Source organism: Papio anubis, chromosome 8 (assembly GCF_008728515.1).
Source record: "Papio anubis isolate 15944 chromosome 8, Panubis1.0, whole genome shotgun sequence".
NCBI lineage: Eukaryota > Metazoa > Chordata > Mammalia > Primates > Cercopithecidae > Papio > Papio anubis.
The window spans coordinates 35,796,209-35,802,245 of NC_044983.1; positions in this window are offsets into that span (position 1 = coordinate 35,796,209).

The following is a 6,037-nucleotide window of genomic DNA, read 5'->3' on the forward strand; positions in this document are numbered from 1 at the left end:
GATGGGGAAGAAAGGTATACAATTTGCATATGATAATTCCATGCCAATATTCCTATCTTGTCAAGTCTTGGAGTTAATCTTGCACATTGTGCCTCAACCTCACTGAATTCATGAATTCAGGCCATTGTGGAGTCCAAGTTTCAGTCAAGCAATCAGGCAAACTAATTTTCAGAACCACTTCTAGCATTAGATCCACCATCTCTGGTAAGTACATATATAAAATCAGCTTGGCTTGATCCAGTTGTATATTCTGTCCTTTTTGCTCTAACAGCCTTAGAATCCAATCCCACATGTTTCCCCCATATTTGTGCTGAAAAAAATTAGCAACATCTTGCATTTATTTTCAAGTATAAGTTTTTTTTATTCAGGTCAGACAGAGACAACCAAGGATGGGGACTCAGAAGCTTGAGAAAAATAAGCATCCCTTTGCAAGGCAGCTGGTCTAGATGGAGTTGTTACTGGGAAATAACAGAAAGGGAAAACTAATATCATCAGTTAGAGGGGTTACTTCCTCTAGCAACGGAGGCTTTAGAGAGGCTTCGGAGTTCAAGATGCTCAGTTTCAAGCAAGTCAAGGTGAAGATGTGATATGTCTGTGACTTTAAATTGTTGTCATTCTACAACCCATACACTTAATTCCAGGTTAAATTTTCCTTTTTAATTTTTTACTTTTAATTTCTGTGGGTACATAGTAGGTGTATATATTTATGGGGTACATGAGATGTTTTGATACAGATATGCAATGCATGATAACCACATTATAGAAATTGGGTATCCATTCCCTCAAGCATTTATCCCTTGTGTTACAAACAATCTAATTATACTCTTTTAGTTTTTTTTAAATGTACAATTAAATTATTATTGACTATAGTCACCCTGTTGTGCTATCACATACTAGGTCTTATTCATTCTTTGTAACTTTTTTGGTAACCATTAAGCATCCCCACCTCTTCCCCATCCCCACCCCCACTACCCTTCCCAGAATTTGGTAACGATCCTTCTGCTCTCTATTTCCATGAGTTCAATTGTTTTTTATTTTTAGATCCCACAAATAAGTGAGAACATGTGATGTTTTTCTTTCTATGCCTGACTTATTTCACTTAGCATAATGACCTCCAGTTTCATCCATGTTGTTGCAAATGACAGGATCTTACTCTTTTTTATGGCCAAATAGTCCTCCATTGTGTATAAGTACCATATTTTCTTTATCCATTTGTCTGTTGATAGACACTTAGGTTGCTTCCAAATCTTGGTTATTGTCAACAATGTTGCAAAAAACACAGGGGTGCAGATATCTCTTCAATATACTGATTTTCTTTCTCTTGGGTACTACCCAGCAGTCGGATTGCTAAATCATATGGTAGCTTATTTTTAGTTTTTTGAGGAACCTCCGAACTGTTCTCCATAGTGGTTTTACTAATTTATATTCCCACCAACAGTGTACAAGGGTTCCCTTTTCTCCACATTCTTACTAGCATTTGTTATTGCCTGTCTTTTGAAGATAAGCCATTTTAACTGGAGTGAGACATCTCAATCTCTTTGTAGTTTGGTTTGCATTTCTCTGATAATTAATGATGTTGAGCACCTGTTCATATGCCTGTCTGCCATTTGTATGTCTTCTCTTGAGAAATGTCTATGCAAATCTTTTGTCCGTTTTTAATTGGATTATTAGATTTTTCCTATAGAGTTGCTTGAGCACCTTATGTATTCTTGTTATTAATCTCTTGTTGGATGGGTAGTTTGCAAATATTTTCTCCAACAACTAATTTTGTTGATTGTTTTCTTTGCTGTGAAGAAGCTTTTTAACTTGATATAATCCTATTTGTTCATATTTGTTTTGGTTGCCAGTGCTTATGGGGTATTACTCAAGAAATTTTTGCCCAGACCAGGGTCCTGGAGAGTTTCCTTGAAGTTGTTTTTGTAGTAGTTTCATAGTTTAAGGTCTTATATTTAAGTCTTTAATCCATTTTAGTTTGATTTTTTTTTTAAGATAGTGAGAGGTAGGGGTATGCTATTATTCTTCTACACATGGATATCCAGTTTTCCCAGAACCATTTGTTAAAGAGACTGTCTTTTCCCCAGTGTATGTTCTTAGCACCCTTGTTGAAAATGAGTTTACTATAGGTGTGTGAATTTGTTTCTGCATTCTCTATTCTGTCCCATTGGTCTATGTGTCTGTTTTTATGACAGTACGATGCTATTTTGGTTACTATAGCTCTGTAGTATTATTTGAAGTCAGGTAATGTGATTCTTCCAGTTTTGTTCTTTTTGCTTAGAATAGCTTTGGCTATTCTGGGTCTTTTGTGATTCCATGTCAATTTGGGAATTGTTTTTTCTATTTCTGTGAAGAATGTCATTAGTATTTTGATAGGAATTGCATTGAATCTGTAGATTGCTTTGGGTAGTTTGGACATTATAATGATATTGATTCTTCCAGTCAATGAACATGGAATATATTTCCATTTTTTGGTGTCCTCTTCAATTTCTTTCATCAGTGTTTTCTAGTTTTCATTATAGAGATCCTTCACTTATTTGGTTAAGTTAATTCCTAAGTATTTTATTTTTTATGTGGTTATTGTAAATAGGATTACATTTTTTATTTCTTTTTCAGGTTGTTCACTCTTGGCAATATAGAAATGCTACTGACTTTTGTGTGTTGTTTTTGTATTCTGCAATTTACTGAATTTGTTTATCAGTTATAATAGTTTTTGGTAGAATCTTTAGATTTTTCCAAATATAAGGTCATATCATCTGCAAACAAGGATAATTTGACTTCTTCCTTTCCAATTTGGATGCCCTTTATTTCTTTATCTTGTCTGATTGCTCTAGATAGGACTTCCAGTAGTATGTTGAGTGACAGTGGACATCCTTGTCATGTTCCAGATCTTACAGGAAAGACTTTCAGTTTTTCCCCATTACTTATATGAGCTGCGGATCTATCATATATGGTTTTTAGTATGTTGAGAAATGTTCCTTCTATACCCAGTTTTTTTAGGGTTTTTATCATGAAAGGATGTTGAATTGTATCATGCTTTTTCAGCATCAATTTAAATGATCATATGGTTTTTGTCCTTCATTCTATTGATATGATGTATCACATTGTTTGATTTGTGTATGTTAAACCATCCTTGCATCCCAGGGATAAATCCCACTAGGTCATGATGAATGATCTTTTAAATGTATCATTGAATTTGGTTTGCTATTAATAGTATTTTGTCAAGAATTTTTGCATCAATATTCATCAAGGATGTTGATCTATAGTTTTCATTTTTTGTGTGTGTCTTTGTCTCTTTTTGTTTTCAAGGTAATGCTGGCCTCATAGAATAAGTTTGGAATATTCCCACTTCCTCTATTTTTCAGAATAATTTGAGTAGGACTGGTATTAGTTCTTCTTTAAATGTTTGGTAGAATTCAGTAGTGCAGCCATCATGTCCTGGGCTTTTTTCTCCAGGGAGATTTTTATCATGGCTTTCATCTTGTTACTGTCATTGGTCTGTTCACGTTTTGGATTTCTTCATGGTCAATCTTGGTAGGTTGTATGTGTCGAAGAATTTGTCCATTTCTTCTAGATTTTCCAATTTATTGGCATATAGTTGTTCACAGTAGCCACTAGTGAGCCTTTGAATTTCTGCAGTATCAGGTGTAATGTCTCCTTTTTCATCTCTAATTTTATTTATCTGGATCTTTTCTCTTTTTTCTTAGTCTGCCTAAAGGTTTGTCAATCTTGTGTAACTTTTCAAAAAACCAACTTTTTGTTTCATTAATCTTTTGCATTGTTTTCTCCTTTTCAATTTATTTCTTCTCTAACCTCTATTGTTTCTTTTCTTCCACTAATTTTGAGTTTGGCTTTCTCTTGCTTTTCTAGTTTTTAAGGTGCATTATTAGGTTATTTATTTGAAGTTTTTATCTCTTTTTGATGTAGGCACTTATAGGTATAAGCTTTTCTCTTAGTACTGCTTTTACTGTATTACATAGGTTTTTGGTATGTTGTGTTTTCTATTATTATTTGTTTCAAGAAACTTTTCAGTTTCCTTCTTAATTTCTTCATTGACCCACTGGTCATTCAGGAGTATATTGTTTAATTTCCACGTGTTTGTATAGTTTCCAAAATTCTTCTTATTATTGATTTCTAGTTTTATTCCACTGTGGTCAGAGAAGATGCTGGATATTATTACAATTTTTTTAATGTTTTAAGACTTGTTTTGTGACCTAACATATGATCTATCCTTGAGCATGATCTCTATGTGCTGAGAAAAAGAATGTGAATGAAATGTTCTGTAAAATATCTATCAGGTCTGCTTAGTATATAATGCAGATTAAATCTCATATTTCTTTGTGATTTTCTGTCTAGAAGATCTGTCCAATCCTGAAAGTGGAGTGTGAAAGTCTCCAGCTATTACTGTATTACAGTCCGTCTCTCTCTTTAGCTCTAATAATATTTGCTTTATATATCTAGGTGCTCCAGTGTTGGGTGCATACATATTTAAAATTATTATATCCTGTTACTGAGTTGACCCCTTTATCATTATATAGTTGCCTTGTCTCTTCTTATAGTTTCTGTCTTGAAACCTATTTTGTCTGATGTAAGTATAGCAACTTCTGCTCTTTTTTTTTTTTCTTTTTTTGGTTGCCATTGGCATGAAATATTTTTTTCCATCCCTTTATTTTCAGTATATGTGTGTCTTTATAGTTGAAGTGTGTTTCTTGTAGGCAACAGATCAGTGGGTCTTGGGGGTTTTTTTGTTGTTGGTGGGGGTGGTGGTGGTGGTGGTGGGTTTTTTTGTTTTGTTTTTTGAGTTTTCGATTTTGGGGGTTTTTTTTTCCATTCAGCCACTCTATATCTTTTGATTGGAGAATTTAGACTATTTACATTCAGTGTTATTATTGATAAGTAAGGACTTAGTCCTGCCATCTTGTTATTTGTTTTCTGGTTATTTTGTGGTCTTCCCTTCCTTCTTTCTGTCATTCCTGCCTTCCTTTTAGTGAAGGTAATTTTCTCTGCTGATATGATTTACTTTCTTGTGTGTGTGTGTTTTTTTTTTTTATCTGTTTTATGTTTTTTTGTTTGAGGGTACCTTGAGGCTTGTAAACACTATCTTATAGCCCATTATTTTAGGCTGATAACAACTTAACACTTTGCATAAACAAACAAACAAAAAACTAATAAAGATGCTATGCCTTAACTTTGTCTCACCCCTCACTTTTTTAACTTGTTATTGTTTCTATTTATGTCTTATTGTTATGTCTGTGTCTTGAAAAGTCATTGTAGCTTACATCTTTAATTGGTTCATCATTTAGCCTTTCTACTTAAGATAAGAACAGTTTACACATCACAGTTACAATGTTATTGTGTTTTTCTATGTACTTACTATTACCAGTGAGTTTTATACCTTCAGATGATTTCTTACTGTTCATTAATGTCCTTTGCTTTCTGACTGAAGTCAGCATTTCTTGTAACACAGTTCTGGTGTTGATGAAATTCCTCAGCTTCTGTTTGTCTGGGAAAGTATTTCTCCTTCATATTTGAAGGATGTTTTCATTGAATATACTGTTCTAGGGTGAAATGTTTTTGCCTTCAGCACTTTAAATATGTCATACCACTCTCTCCTGGCCTGGAAGGTTTCCACTGAAAACTCTGCTGCCAGACATATTGGATCTTCATTGTATGTTATTTGTTTCTTTTCTCTTGCTGATTTTAGTATATTTTCTTTATTGTTGACCTTTAGGAGTTTGATTATTAAGTGCTTTGAGGTAGTCTCCTTTGGGTTAAATCTGCTTGGTGTTCTATAACCTTCTCATACCTGGATATTGAGAACTTCCTTTAGGTTTGGGAAGTTCTCTGTTATTATCTCTTTGACTAATTTTCTACCCCCATATTTTTCTCTACCTCTTCTTTAAGGCCAATAACTCTTAGATTTGTCCTTTTAAGACTATTTTCTATATCCTGTAGGCATGCTTCATTGTTTTTTATGATCTGTTCTTTTGTCTCCTCTGACTGTGTACTTTCAAATAACCTGTCTTCAAGCTCACTAATTCTT